Source organism: Tursiops truncatus, chromosome 11 (genome assembly GCF_011762595.2).
Source record: "Tursiops truncatus isolate mTurTru1 chromosome 11, mTurTru1.mat.Y, whole genome shotgun sequence".
Taxonomy (NCBI): domain Eukaryota; kingdom Metazoa; phylum Chordata; class Mammalia; order Artiodactyla; family Delphinidae; genus Tursiops; species Tursiops truncatus.
In genome coordinates this window covers 81,915,624-81,932,436 of record NC_047044.1, presented here as the reverse complement: position 1 = coordinate 81,932,436, position 16,813 = coordinate 81,915,624, and the positions used below count along the sequence as shown (strand labels likewise).

The window sequence follows — 16,813 nt, the reverse complement described above, 5'->3', positions numbered from 1 at the left end:
TGGAATCAGAAAACCAGACTTTAAATCCCATCATGTTCACAGTCTAGCTGTGTTAAGGTTATTAATTGCTTAACCTTGATAGCCTGGGTTTTCTCATCAATCAAGTGGGTAAAATAATGGTATCTGTTCTTTGGGGTTGTTGGCAGGATTGAACCAGGTGATGGTTGTAAACTGCATTACTTAATTTAGTATTATCATTATCTTCTCTTTCCAAGCTCATGACCTCCGTCTTGGTCTACACATAAATTACCTCTTAATTCATCATCCTTCCTCCATCTGATCCTTCCTTCAGCCCATTGAACAAGAAGCAACCAAGTAAATCTTCCTCAATGGTTATCATCTCATTCCCTTACTCAAAACTCCCCAGGGCCTTTAAAGATAACCTACCTTTCCACAACTTCTCATACTCTCTCCTACAAGAATGACCTTCTGCTGTAGCCAAATGTGTATATCCATTGGTCTAGAGGCATCCCCCAAAGTCCCATACACAAGACCATTTTCCCTCCACTGTTCACATTTGGAATAAACCCTATCTCCTTTCTCAAGATCTGAATCCTACATTTCATTTATGGTCCAACTCAAATCCTCTCCCCCGCCCATTAAACCTTATCACACCACAGCATTCCACAGCAATTTCTTTCTCTCTAGAGTCCTAAAGCTTTTACTAAGCTCACTGAATCATATCCTGAGTTGCAATATATGTAACTTTCATGTATGTGTATCAAAACCTCAGTGAGACGATAATATTCCTGAAGCAGGGGCAACAGTTTATTCTTTTTTGTTTATTGCTGTATACCAAGCATAAAAACAATAGTTGTTATTCAGAACCAAAAATGTTTCTGTTGCTTTGCCAAACACTTCATTTTATCTGATTTAATTCGCTCTAGAACTCTTGAGGGAGGGAGGGAGGGGCTATAATTAGCCATTCATCAGGTGAGAAAATTCAAACACAGAGGAGTTGAATTATTTGCCCAAGGTCACAGAATTAGTAATGATGGATTTGAATCACCTAGGTATCTCTGACTCCACAGTTTATGCTATTAATTAACATTCTGTGGATCGATTAAACATACTCATTTATGAGATCTTGCCAGACATGCATATAAATTTTCTCTCCTTGTTGCCAGTGTCTCCTTGGGAAACCCAAATACGGGATTCATTTTAGAGATTGTGTCTTTCTACAGTAGAATCAATTTCCAGAGACATTTCTTTTTAATTTGTAATAGAAATCTTGAAATAATCAGGAAAGTACCAGAGAGTACATCTCCTTAGCCATGTAGGTTGTTCAGAATTGAGACGCTGAAGAAGAAATCACGTCAGGCTTGTGATCTCTTCATGTTTGCCATTCATTCCTATTTTGAGCAGAATTGAGTGCCACTATTCACTACTGGATTTGAAGATACATTTCTCAGGTTCCAGCTAAGAAGAAGAATCATTTTTATTTATAGCATTTCAAAAATATATGAAGATCAAAACTATTGTGAACTTTTAAATATTGAATATACCATGACTTTAGGGTGAAAGAGGGTATTTTGGCATTTTGGTTTTTTTACTTGTCTCTCTCAATAATCTCTGCATTCATTTTCAAAATGGTGTGGGAAAATAGGAAGATGGTACAGTTAGAAAAAAACCTTGTCCAAAGTATCTTACAGTATTAATTCTTTAATCGGATAAGCACATGAACTCTCCTGAATCTTACTGAAATTTTAAAAATGCCACCTAAATTTTAAAACTTGACCATTCAAGGATGTTGAACTGACCTGGCTCTTCCTGCAATCCATGGTGAGGTAAGTTGGGAAAATGCAATCCTGACAAAGAAATTCTAACCCAAAGAGGGTAATGTTAAGCAAAGATCCTTCTCAAAATATACTTAAAGAAGCCATGTCTTTATTTTATTCTTGTTTGTTCTATAAAAATACAAATGCATAAGAAGGAAATGATAATTTCAGTCAACATTCAGTGGTAATTAAAAGCAACTGTAGTCCTCAGGCTGCTTCTTTCCAATAAGATCCAGTGATCAGAAGGAATTGGAAATGATTACATGTTAACTGGAACACATTTCTGTCCAGAACTGAGCTTTGAAGCATGAAAAAGGCACAGTGGTGGCCCCTGTTTGTGTTTCCATCTGGGGCTCTAATTTGAACTTCAGTGATTATTCTGTCAGACTTCTGGCTGTGCAAAGATCCAGAAAGTCAAAGCCACCTTATTCTTGTACTCTGTTTCATGCAAAAAAAAAAATAAAATTCCACCAATTACCATGCTTGCATTTTGTGGAATAGCTCTATTTAAATCTATTATAGGTTAAACAAGAGCATTTGTAAAATTCACAGCTCAGAGTTAATCTGGCTATATCCCAGGGCACCCAGTCTGAAAAGTGATTGCAAGCACTCCTGGAAAAGAAGTTAGCAATAGCCTATAATGGAAAACAGTCTGGAACAATTAAATTTAGCTTGGTTTTCAAATTAAGAAATTCATCCCATGGTTGGTTTTTCATTTGAAAGCCTTCTTCAAGTCCCATTAAAAATGCTCATCCTTTTCTGATACTCAGTTAGTGCCTCCAAAATGACATCATCGTCAGTGATAAGGGTAAAAGCAGTGAAAGCTGTAGTGCCTCATGCCAGGAATTACTCGGTCATGGAAAGCACCTGGAGGCTCTTGTGGTTGCTCTGACTTCACAACTCTGGACTGGGAATTCTGTTTTCTGTGGCCAGGAGGGAACAGTGAATTCATAGAAGTCCTGGTGGGGAAAATGAGGATGGCTTGTGGCCCCTGAAGAACTTGGTAACTTACTATATTTGATGTGAAGTATACAGTCCTTTTCTTTTCTTAGTCTAAATGCACACGAATCTTTTTGATTCGTGAATCTCTGCTCCTCATTCTTGTAATGAGACTCTAATAGCTATTTAGAATATTTTATATAAAATTTTCAAAGGACATGATGTCACTCTTGGAGCTTTTAAAATTTCTTTTTGATATATGAAAACTGAATGCCTATAAAAATAACAAGAATATGATCCTCCTACCTCTATCCATGATCATTCATGTTTTGCGGTACGCGGGCCTCTCACTGTTGTGGCCTCTCCCGTTGCGGAGCACAGGCTCCGGACGCGCAGGCTCAGCGGCCATGGCTCACGGGCCCAGCCGCTCCGCAGCATGTGGGATCTTCCCGGACCGGGGCACGAACTCGTGTCCCCTGCACCGACAGGTGGACTCTCAACCACTGCGCCACCAGGGAAGCCCCATTCGGTGGGCTTTTATTACCAAAACATTTTCCTCAGGAAGATAAAGGGGAGAAATGCTCTAACGGAAAAGCAGATTATGATTCATACAAACAAGCTGATGCTCTCAGATGGCATATTCTTGTCATTCATTTCATTTCATTTCATTTCACAAATGCCTTTATAATGCTTCCTATGTTCCAGGTACTGTTCTCAGCACTTTACAAATATTAATTCATTTAATCCTCATGTCAACAGCATGAAGTAGGTACGATTATTAACCCCACTTTACAGATAATGAGACTGAGAGACAGAGAGGTTAAGTAACTTGCCTGCAATCAGATAATAGTGGAGCCAAGATTTTGAAGCCCTGCAGTCTGTCTCGTGTTTATTCTAAACCCTCATAGTGTGAACAAGCACACGGCCCACACAGACCATCAATAAAAGCTGTTCAGTGGTATGGTCTTTGAGATCAAATGGTAAAGTCATTAGTATTTGGTTATATAAATATCACAGCTTAGAGGCAGTTTTTCATGTTTGTCATATTAAAAGGCAAAATTTTCTAATGCTGCCATAAAATCTCTAGCTGCATATGATAAGAAAAAATGTACACGTCAGATGTTTTGTCTGTATGGCTTTTCTTATTAACATGCAGTGGCTAGATCTTTAAAATATAATGCTAAAATGAAAACTAGAAAGAAAATTACATACATATCACAATAAATCACATTTATGTAAATTAAACATATGCAACATGAAACCATAATACATGTTTTACAAGTACACATGCAAAAACAGAAAAGGATCTACAGCAAACACATTAGAAGACTTTAAAGAAAACAGGACCAGAGCTTTGCAGGGACCATTAATCATGAGCTGAGGCTTGAGATTAACTCCACCCTCTGATCCCAAGTCTGACGCAGAGAGAAAGCATCTATCTAAACATTTATCCATGCATGTGCAGAAGAATCCTCTTATCTATGTATTCATTCACGCCAACAAGGGAAAGTGAGATGGTTTTCTGTTGATTAGATTATTAGATTATTTTATTATATAACAATTATATAATTAACAATTATATGATTAAGTATCCTAAAGAGTTTATAGCCTAAGGAGATGTTTATATCAATTTGTGTCTATTGATATTTACCATATTAAAAGTTAATACTGAGGATATTTAAATATTTGTTTATTAATTAAAAGATAACAGTGGGCTTCCCTGGTGGCTCAGTGGTTGGGGGTCCGCCTGCTGATGCAGGGGACGCGGGTTCGTGTGCCACGGAGCGGCTGGGCCCGTGAGCCATGGCCGCTGAGCCTGCGCGTCCGGAGCCTGTGCTCCGCAACGGGAGAGGCCACAGCAGTGAGAGGCCCGCGTACTGCAAAAAAAATAATAATAAAAATAAAAGATAACAGTGACAAGCCCATTACATGTTAATATAAATAACCTATTTTTAATGAGAAATAACTATATTTTCCAAAACAAAAATTTTAGTAAGAAGGGAGTCGCTTTTTTACATTTTTGCAAATATCTTGATGTTTGGGTGAACTGAAGACGGTTGGATCCACATGCCTGCTTCTGCATTCTCTCTATTGCCACGTGTTGCTTTGGCTGAAGTATATGAAGAAAAGCTGGCCTCACACAGATACGTAGTTGGAAAAGGAAGGCCATATTGTAATGGTCTTTCAAATAATTGTGGCTATTCTTCTTTGATACAATACCAAAACTTGATAAACGCTAGTTTATGAATGGTTATCACAATGTGGAATCTGAAACCATATCAATGAACTTTTCATACTGTTTTACGTTAAAATTCACAGAAACTAACACAACATTGTAAAGCAACTATACTACAATAAAAAATAATAAGAAATAAATAAAATTCACTGGTCTATGTTATACTTTGAATGGGTCTTTCACCCATGCTTGCTTTTGTAACAACATGTGTGGATCATTTGAAAAATATTGGTTCCCTGAGTTATGCACATCTCCCAAACGTTGACATATTTCACTGAGGATTATCAAAATATCACATTTGTTAATATCTGCATAATAAACACAAATCTCATCCTAAAATTCCCTTTTAAATTTTGGGAAGCTTCAAGATGCAAATTTTTCCAAAATTTACATTTTCATTCGAAAGCTTACATTTTATCATTGGTACCAAATGTCAGTTATTTTCCTTGAAGTGACAGACCTACTTTATTCATTTTTGATACAATGATAGTTTGTAGCTATCCTTTTAAGTAAAAATGTTGTTCAGCTTGCAACTCAAACCATGGCTTTTCCTATAGATAATCCATTTTGGGTATGCAAAAGTAGTGATTAATGTGTACAGACTATTGGAAAGATGTGTACCCGGGCTGAGATTTAATAAATTTTCACGGCTTCATCAAAGACATGGTAGGACTTGCATCTTTTTTAACTGTGAGTGCATGGCAGTGAAGAACACGGTATCTGGGGCTACCTCCTTGATTCCTGAAAAGACACCAGCAGGGTTCCCTACCATTGGTGCAGATGTTAACACAGTAAATAGAGAATGACATCTCAGCATCATTATCATCATCTTAACATCAAAATAGTTTCAATGTCACAGGGTCCCCAGGGGTCCACAGACCACACTATTCAAACTCAGCACCTAAAGAATTTACATGCTAAACATCTCCTAACATACCTAATGCGAATTGAATCAGGCACTTCCTAAGCCTCGAATAAGAATGAATCTGGAGATTTCAGGGCCATCTGTTCCTTAATTAATATTATTTGCCTTAGTGATATTTGAAGTGTCAGTTTTTAAAAGAATCAAACACTTAAGTGAATTTTCAAAGGTTCTTAACTTCCTATTTCAAAAGAATTTCACAGCTTCCCCAATGAGATTGTCAGTTAAATCAGTGACCAGTTCTTTTACTTTATGGCTTATTCAGAAGGTAGTTCTGAGGCTGTTTCAGACCTGAGCTGGGTCACTGATCAATACTTAATCAACCTACAGACTACAATTCACTAAATCAGTTTTTTGGAGTCACCCATCCAATTCTGGTTCCCAGATCATCCCTACTACATTAAAATCTACAGAAACCCTGCCAGAAGTATTCTAGTTCTTGCCCTAGAGGCAGACTCTCAGGGCCCTGAAATTGATACTCTGAGGATAGTTTCTGTGTTTCTGTACCCGCCTCCCCACCACACCCCCTTTTCTTTCGCTGGTTACGGAGCGTGCTCTTACATTATCAGACAGGGAAGGGGAGTACGAGAGCCTTATAGCACATATAATGCATGAAGAGCATGAGTAAATCCCACTTCATTCAGTCAGTGAACACTTCCTGATAGCCTCATAGAGGCACTGGACCGAGCACAGGGAATTAGGAGCAAGAAGGATGGTAGAGACAGTATAAAGAAGGTGAGGTTACAGTTCTTAGCCTCCATAAACCGAAAACAGGTTTGAGAGGAACAGCTCTGAGCCATGTGAAAAGAACAATAATGCATTGAGGCGCTAGCCAATGAGAAGTCAAATGAGTGATACCAGGTCAGCATTGTTCCTACAACTCCGCACACTCCTGTCTGCATGGCCTTTACGCTCAGTGGTCCTTCAGCCTGGAAACTTCTTCCCTCAGCTCTCCGAACTTTATGCATCTTTCTGCTCAAATGTTACCTTAGCAGAGAGACTTCACTCTAAAATAGCACTCCCCCACCCCAACTTTCTCTTCCTTACTGTGTTTTCTTTTAATTCACAGGTGCTACCACCATACGACATTATATATTTGTGTGTTTGATACTATCTCCTTGCTCCATTTGAATATAAGTTCTCAAGAACAAGGATTTAATTATTCACTGCTGTATCTCAGAGCCTAGAAGTTCCTGGTACCTACTAGGACACATTAAATATTTGCCGATTGAATGAATGAATACATGAATGCTATAGCAGATCAGAGCGGGGAGAGGAGATCAGAGGCCCTAACCAGACGGTGAAGAAGTATTTCATGGGCTGAGGTTTGAGCCGCGTCTTGAAGGGTGTTTCTCATAGGTTGGGCCAATGAACAGAGTAGCCTACTTGTCTTACAGGATGCAAGTGAGATGTCATCTTCTCAACAAGTCTTGTTGGGGCCTCCAGGACCGGATGAATTGCTACTGCTTTGGTGTCCTATAATTCTCCATGCTCTCCACCATGGTAGCATTCCCTCCAGTGGACCTTGTCTCCTCATTACTTGCATGGCTGCTCCAGTAGCATATTTGCTCTGGGATGATAAAGGCAGTATCTTATTCCTAGTTGCATATCCAGCCATAGCACAGATCCTGCTACCCCATCAATACTTGTTGACTGTATTATTTGATGAACTAGGCAGAAAGCTCACATAGAGGAGTGAAAAGCAGGTATGGACCAAATTAGGGAGATTTGTAGAGCTAAGGAATGGAGTTTGGGTGTTGATCAGGGAGATGCTGTAACAGTCTATTGTCTCAGCAAGGCCATAGGAACATGGTGAAGCAAGTGAAAAAATATCCAGTCAGAGAGACAAATTGTAACCATATTGCAATGTTCTAGGCACAAAATAATGAAGCCCTGGACCAGGTTGGGGGCAACGGGAATGGTCATGAAGGAACAGATGTAGCCAAAGTTCTTGGTGACTGATTTGATGGGAACAGCAGCCACAGATGATGGCGTATTTGGAGCTTGGTTGACTATGAAAGGGTGATGCAGTCACTTTGGCCTATGTTTCAAATCTTAAGGCTCTTAAGAAAAGAATATTTGGCAAATTATTCACCGTAATGGCACAATTTCTTTATCATAGTTGTACTTCATACTAGAAGCTGCCAGAATTCATTTATGTAGCCTATACCCTGATACTAAGCTTTTAGACAAACTCTAAAATTCTAAGATTAAATTCCTCTCCTAATTGCTACCAGTTATCTATGAAAAGAAATTAATGTCAGGAGATGAAGGCAAAGATAATGAAATGCTAAATTCCATCAGATTATTCTTTGGAAGGATCACAGAATAGAGGGCTCTAAGAAACCTCAAGCAAATAGAGCAAACAGGGTTTACCTCTCATGAAAATTACTAAGGCAGAATATGGGCTGAGGGATTCCCAGGCCAGGCCGAGGTGGGTGGGTAGAGGAGGTGGGAACACAAGTACCAGGGTTTTTCTCTTCCTGCCTTAGAGGTCAGCTCTAGTGCCTTCTATTTTTTTTTTTTTATTTTTTTGTGGTACGCGGGCCTCTCACTGCTGTGGCCTCTCCCGTTGCGGAGCACAGGCTCCGGATGCGCAGGCTCAGCGGCCATGGCTCACGGGCCCAGCCACTCGGCGGCATGTGGGATCCTCCCGGACCGGGGCACGAACCTGTGTCCCCTGCATCGGCAGGCGGACTCTCAACCACTGAGCCACCAGGGAAGCCCGTGCCTTCTATTTTAGAAACAAGAAAGTTGCAGTAAGGTGGAGAAGAATGATGAGCTACCTAAAAATCAGTTGCATCCAAATGTCATGGACCTCAGTGAGGAATAGTAGTTTTCTTAGAGAAGAATCAGTGTACTACTAGCAAAACAGAGCGCATAGATGTTGGGTACACTGAAATGGCAGCAGTCCACTGTACTAGCTCAACCTTGTTCAAGTCAAAGTGGATTTTCTCGAAGGAAACATGCCAATTGAAATTGGGCCTGGAATGTTTTCAGGAAATGAGGCAGCTAGAAAGACTCTGCTCCACCTCTCCTCCTTCTTTGCCTCTCTCTGCATATGCTTTCTGGTCTTTTCTTATAGATTTCTTCAGCTTAAGCATAGTTTTTGCTTTCTCCTGACGTTAGCTTGTTATGGCCCTGACTCTACCTAATAGCATCTCTTACTGTTCTCCTTCAGTGTCTGCACTGTCTGCTAATTGCCTCATTCTTTCAGGTTCCTAGTTCCAAATTCCTAAGAAAGGAAACTGATTGCTAAGATCATTGTATGTCAAGGTATTCGTGTCAAATGTGATACACTGCACACTAGACATTGCTATCTATGGATTTCCTACTAGTCCAGTGCTAATTATTATTCCAATCAGCCTAGTGAGGGTGGGAAAAAAGTGTTCTTAACCCCCCTGGCCAGACCACAGGCAGAAAAATTTCCTTTAACAGAGGGTATTGGAAGAACAACTTTTGTTAAATAATCTCTCATAAGTGAAGTACCAAGCATGATGTCAACTATATTCCCCTAGTAACTTTACTTTCCCACTCTCTCAATCAATTATTTCACCCATTCTAGTACCCTCTCACTACTCACTCTCACTGCATTCTTCCCTGGAAAACATATGAAATAAAAAGGGACTACTTTATTCCCTTTTCCCCAAATCCACCACCCCCTGGTCCTATCCAAGGCTGTACCCACCACTTGTGCTCTGAATCCCACCCTACTCCCCTTCCTGAGGATTTCCTTCCAGCCATTATCCGTTTTCTAAAATACATTATGTATTTCATTATGTGTCTATTATCTATGTTTTCCACTTATGTCTTCCCACTAGAAAATAAGCTCCTTGAGACAAGAATGCCACCTGTTTAACACTATTCCCAACACCTGAATTACTTAACCACAATTAATTTTTGTGGTCTATTTGACAAATTTGAGTCTGGTAGCTGCTCAGTAATAGTACTACTCTTTCCTTTAACTTCATCCAGTGTTTATTTGGGAATAATTTCTATTTATAGAAACTTTCCTTAAACAAGATACACAGACAAATCTATATGGTAGAAAAGAACCTTTATTTTGTTGGTCTTGAAAATCGGTAACATGTTGATGTGCATATGTTTTCCAAAAAGGTGAATGTGTTTTCCTGATGTATTTTTCAAGACCCATTTAGCTTAATCAATCCATACCTTCAAATCGATGAGCTTCGTGTTATGCACAAAGCAGAAATAAAATGCTTTACTCTCAGGGAGCTTATAATCTAATAGGACAACCATAGTTTCACATGCAAGAATGCTTATCATACTTTGGTTTATAAAAAGAAAGGTTTGAAATAATCCAAATGTCCTTAACAACATATTTGTCAAGTAAATTGTAATTGGTAAAGAAGGCTGTCACATTTCTGGAATAGTAAAGTATCAGGAAGAACCCAAATGCCCACTTATTGTGTGCTGCTTGAATAAACTTAGGTCACACCAACAAAACGAGTACTATGCATCTGTGATCATAAAGATATACTGTTAAATGAGAAAAGCAATGAGTGTAGCATGTGCATACTATGCCACCTTAGAGCTGAGAAAGAGAAGCAATACAAACACACACCTGTTTATTTTAGAAATGCTAAACCAAAAGCTAATGACAACGTTTACCTTTAGTGAGAATGGGTGAGGGAATAGGGATGGAAGTTCGATTTTCAAAATATTTAGTAGATTTTACTTTGGAAACATATAAAGGCTTTATATCATCCTTAAAAATCAAAACTTAAAAAATAAATCCCTAGGGCTTCCCGGGTGGCGCAGTGGTTGAGAGTCCGCCTGCCGATGCAGGGGACACGGGTTCGTGCCGCGGTCCGGGAGAATCCCACATGCCGCGGAGCGGCTGGGCCCGTGAGCCATGGCCGCTGCCTGCGCGTCTGGAGCCTGCGCTCCGCAACGGGAGAGGCCACAACAGTGAGAGGCCCGCGTACCGCAAAATAAATAAATCAATAAATCCCTAAAGTTAGAAAGCTAAAAGCAAATAGTAACTTATTTTTTGAGTTTTGTGACTTAACCACTCAGAGAGGGGTTATTTCAAGGTTACTTTAAAACAGTAATTTTGCTGTTTATCCCTGGTGGGATATATTCTAAGGACAAAAGAAATGTAAAAAAAAAAAAAAGTCTTTTCAATAATAAAAACTTTTCAATAATCATAATGTTAGTACAAATATATTTTCCTTCTGAAATTTTTATACGACAAAGCAAATAAATAATTATATTATTCTATTTAGGAATCAAGGTTTTCAGTGAAAGAGGAAAAAAAAAGATACAAATACAAACTAAATAAAAATCCTGTAATCAAAATTTGAATCGAAGGCATCCCCTGGTGGTCCAGTGGTTAGGACTCGGCACTTTTACTGCCATGGCCCAGGTTCAATCCCTGGTTGGGGAACTAAGATCACACAGATGCACAGTGAAGCCAAAAAAAAAAAAAAAAATTGAATCGAAAATATTAGTATGAACTTCTCAACTCTTTTCTTAGCTTTGACTACTGAAAAGGTCTGAAAGCAAATGATGACCCAGCAACAAACCTGGAGATTCTAAATACCATTCTCCATGAAAAGGAACCTTGAAGTTGATTCAAGATCTAGGTCAAGAAATGTACAAGATGAATGTAGATCATCTGGTTGAACCAGAAAGTCCTGAAAAAAACCCTCAACGTCTAATTTGAAGATGCTCTCGCTGCCCAAAGACAGGACAGTTTGAGCATAGAAAGGAATAACAACAACAGTAGACTGAAACATATTAAATATGTTTTTAAACCGTTTGTTTACAATAATACTTAAAAGTCCATTGATAAACATTGCCAGATGTTAAGGAATTAGCTTATTATCCTGAAAATTAATGAAGAAAAGAATCAAGCATTTATATGCCTTTCCTATACTTTAAGGTAACCACATAGTTGATGTAGGAAAGCTATGCTTTACAGAAGAATTTCAGCTCATAAGTGAAGAAGAAATTATAGAATGAGATTATCTCAATTTTGCAATCCCTAATGGAATAATTGGTTTAGGTGGTCATCATAAATGGCTGTTAAAATTGTTAGTGAAATGGAAAGTTTATATAATGAAAAGATTTGCCTGACATTACTTAACAAAAATTGATCAATTTTATCATAAATTGAGAGACAACTAAGCACTATGTCCTCCTGATATGATGCAATAAGAAGTACACGACACCATCTATGAAGTGTTCTTGTAAAAAAGAAAAAACTTCAAACCTGATTCTGATCAATTTACAGAAATACAAGGGACTGAGGAAAATAATAAATGACACCACAGGAACACAAATCAGCAAAATCCACAATGTGAGATACTTTATAATATTTTTTCAACTAATAAATTGCAAGAAAAATAAACAGAAGAAAAATGAACCTATATACTAAAAGAACACCAATTGCAATAGTGAACCTGCTGGGATTAAATTTAACCTGCTGATTAAAACATACCAACTTTGAAAAGAGGAGAGAAAAAGAGAATAAACATATCATGTTCTCAATATCATTATTACTTTTCGCAGAAGGGATATTCTGTTTGGGCATATGTTTTAAAAAAACCAAGAGTCCATATTTTGCATAGGTTCATAATGAAGTATTTACAGATAAATGAGATGATGTTTGAGATTTACTCCAAAATAATCCAACGTGTAGAAGGGAAGGAGATGGGGGTAGAGGGGAAGTTGAAACAAATTGGCCATATGTTGATAGCTGTCGAAACTGGGGGATGGGTGCTTGGCAGTTCATAATAGTATTATGCCTATTTTTTATGTGTCTGACAATGTCTGTAATAAACATTTTAAAAAAGTTGTCTCGGTATCTTTATTCCATTTTCTTTCAGTTCTTTTTGGAAAACTATGACATGACTTATGGAAATAAAGAACTATGAAAATCTCTTTTAAGAACAGTCTGAAATAATAATGAATTCTCTAAGCATCAAATCTTCCCTACCCTTCATCAGTTATTGAAAAAGTGGGCTATTTCACACACCAATTGACATGAAATATTTATAGAAAGGACCCTTGACTAGAAGGTTTTGATTTCATCTGAAGGAAATACAATAATTGAGTTAGAAAAAATACGAATTAAAAAAGATTGTTTGGAGATTAGTTTTCCCCTAAGGTAACATTCTATTAATTTGACATTCAGTAGGACTAAGGTATGTTTTCCAATTTGCCAAACATCTGTCACTGTATAATGACTAAAATTTTTATTTTTTTTCCTGTACAATCAAAACAATAGGACAGCTTTTTCTAAACTAAAATCAACACCCACCCCCCAAACCTGTTAATCTTCTTTTCTACAATAAGCCTGTCATCCATCACGTGCCTGAGTTGACAATGCTTCACAACAATTCGGCCATTCCCCCACCAGACTGACATCACCATCTTGAATCATGAATATATCTCAACCACAGCTATAAGAATAAAATGCTGCAAAAGAATGAATGCACTGAGTCAACTGAGCTTAATCAAAACAAACTTTACATAGTTCCAAATTTCTAGGAAGCCGAAAAATAAAGACAACATGTAACAAATGAAAGACGAGGTAGGAGCAGGATGTCACCACTAACAAATTACATGAGTTCAGAGGATCTCCTGAAAATTGTATATCATGTCCAAATGAAGGCATAGATATAATATTTTCAAATATGTGCACATGTGTTGTCATAATGAAGGCAGCATCACAGAGTCCCTGAGAGTTCTGCCACGGATTATGCTGAAAACTTCCTAGAAAGGCAATGTTTCTATGTTACTTTACAGACAACACAGTGATACAGTTAATAGTACAGGTTCAGGGATGTGACTGCTTGGGTTCAACTACCAACTTTACCATGAACTGTGCGGATCTCAGTCTTGGTACACCTTGAGACATAATAGCAGCACCTTCTTCCCAGGTTTTCAGGAAGAATTTTGGATGTAGCTCTTAATGAATAAACTATGCACAGTGTTTTGATGCATAGTTACCAAAGGGAAATGTCCACACCACACTGACATTTAAAATCACTGTATCTGTATTGAACTTCTCTTGCCAACACAACATTTGGGCTCTTGGGTGAAGACTGCTCATTGTCCAGTTTGTCATTCATTGATTCCTTTCTCCATGATAGTGGGGCACACTGTCACCTGGAGTAAAAAAACTACCAACCTCCTTTGCTGCTGGAAGCAGCCTTGTACCTATGTTCTAGTCAGTGAGAATCAACTAGAAGTGATGTGTGGAACTTCCAGGAAATTTTCTTGAAGAAGGTGAGTCAGCTCTCTCTTCTTTTCCTCCATCCTGCCTCCTGGAATGTGGATGTGATGGCTGATGCTACAACAACCCAACTGGACCATGAGGCCATGCACTGAGGACAACAGGGTAGCTGAACAGAAGGAATCCAAAACTGTGTAACCCTGCAGCTGCCTCACCAGCCCTGGACTTCTCACTTCCAGACCTTTTCATGTGGGAGAAAAATAAAGTCTCAGCTGATTTTAACCACAAGGCTTTTGTTTAGATTTGTTTCACTATTATTGTTATTGTTCTGTTTGTTACATGCAAACAATCAGGCCTTTTAGATCTAGTCAGAGACAATAAACATTGGCTGAAAAATATATTCCATTTGTCAACATCTGTGCCAGTCCATGTGCAGGTGAGAAGAGAACTACAGACACGCAGAAGATGCTTATCTGAGATTGTGGACAGGTTAAGAAAAAATAGAAGCCCAGTAAAGGAACAAAGGCACACAGTCATGTGATCAATATATGGATCATGTGACTCGATGTATGGCTATGACCCATAATTAATATAGTACAATATAAATAGTACACAGAATTTCTTTGGAGACTTGGGACAAAAGAATTAAATAAAATTAGAAGAAAAGGCATCTAGAGATATTGTTGATGGCTCTGGAGCATGATGAGAGGAAAAATTTATGCAATTCTCGGGGCTTGAGAATGAGTCAAAGTATTTTGGCAGCCAAGCACTAAAGTCAGTAATCTATAGCAAGTGACAGCCTCTAGACCAAAATTGTCCCTAGAATGAATCCACTCTGAATTTAATAAGGAAAACATTCCTATCCATACTAAGAATTGTTAATTTAACAGCAGCCTTTTTTATTTTGTTTGTTTCACCGGTTATGGATCAACACATGCCACTATTCTAAGACATTGTTGGTTGCCCCTTTCGTAACAGCAAATGCAAATCCAACATAATCAACGCTAAAAATCCCATCAGTCTGGCTGACCTGGATTGTCTGTTAGAAGCTGACTGATGGGTCTCACGTTGTGCTCTGCATAACAGCCAGAGCATGCTAAAACACTCGCCTCTGCTTTGTGGCTGACCTACCTCTTCGATAGATTGATTTTTAATTGTGCAACATGTCTTATATATGCAGCCCCTTGGTATTTTCTAGTTATATTCCAAAGCTAGAAAGAACCTTCAGCATTCATCTTGTGCAGCAACCTGGCTTAGGTAGATGCCAAATTGAAAATAGCTAGGTCTGGTGATTATCCAGAAAGCTTTAAGACAAAATTCCCCATTACAGACCCCATAACTAACTCAGAAGTCCAGTCGACTATTTTATCACAAAGTTTGCAGTAAATTCTTCCTTACACAAAATGAAAAACATGCAATACACGTTTTAGTGTACTCCTTTTCCCTTGTTTGGTCCTCTGTGGACACAAGGAATAGCTGATCTGAATCTTTAAGGAAAGCTCTTCTTATTCTTGAAAACAAACAAAGTCATCCTTGACTTTCTTTAAGCTAAACAGTTTCAAATCTCTCAATTTATTTCGTATAATATTTGCATATTTATGATTCTTTCCTCTGCATCTGTTCCAGTTTCTCCGCATTATTTTAAAGGTCTGATGATCCAAGCTGGACACTTTGATCTGATAACATCTAATATGAAGTATGGAGGAAAGATCAATTTCCATATATGACCCATAAACTTGTATATATCTTGGTATCATTTCTCATCCCTAGCACACACATGTGGACACTCACACATACACAATACACACACATGCACACAAACACACACACCATATGGTTGATGATGGAGTCAAATTCCTTTTCTATCATACCTCTATCTAGATGATGGTCCCTGACCCATATCTGTGTATCTTAAACCCCCATCAGGGATCTAAGAATACAACTAGACCTCATCCCCTTTAACCTCCATTCTGTTTTTATATATGACTATTTGTGTCTGTTGTAACAAGAAGGTTGTGAGCAGTAGCTGTGGTTTAGAAGTATTCATACCCAGTATGGAAATTATTTTCAGGGTAAGATAGGAAACACAATGCAAAACTGGCTCCAGTGAAAGTCTGATAAATTACAGTGGAGATCTACATGATGATTGCCAGTATACTTGTGCCAGGGACCTTGCAACAGGTGCATGAAGTATATATTTTACTCCATGTTACAGATGAGGAAAGTGAGTCACAAAGAAGTTAAATAACGTCCTTGAACTAACCACGACTACAAAAGACAGGATTTTAACCCATGACTGTCTGACTCCTGGACTTGTGCTCTTAACAATTTCATTAAAGTACCTACAAATATGGATGTGTCTAAAGAAAAGAGAATTGGGGTGAGATTTCTCATACTAAAGAAACTGAGAAAAGCTAGAAGATCCACCAGAACCAAGCAATGGTAATTGTTTAGTCAATACAAAGAGTTTCTGTAGAGTGCCTACCCTTAGCTTAAAATGGTTTTAGTATTAATTCCAGAAGGATGATGTTCAGAGGCCACTTGATTATTATTTCATTGGTGATAGCAACTGTTTTCTTTTTTTTTGAATTTTATTTTATTTATTTTTTATACAGAAGGTGCTTATTAGTCATCCATTTTATCCACATCAGTGTATACATGTCAATCCCAATCGCCCAATTCATCACACCCTCACCCCCACCCCCCGCCGCTTCCCCGCCTTGGGGTCCATA

At 38.3% G+C, this 16,813-nt stretch overlaps 1 protein-coding gene and 1 non-coding gene across 4 annotated transcripts in view; one reads left to right on the top strand and one right to left on the bottom strand.

Moving 5' to 3' along the window:
• LMNTD1 (lamin tail domain containing 1) overlaps positions 1-16,813 on the bottom strand; it is a 434,715-nt gene that overhangs the window by 185,283 nt on the left and 232,619 nt on the right. The gene's annotated exons all lie outside the window — the stretch shown is intronic.
• TRNAK-UUU (transfer RNA lysine (anticodon UUU)) lies at positions 11,213-11,285 on the top strand. The gene has a single exon. It is a non-coding gene; the product is annotated as a tRNA-Lys (tRNA).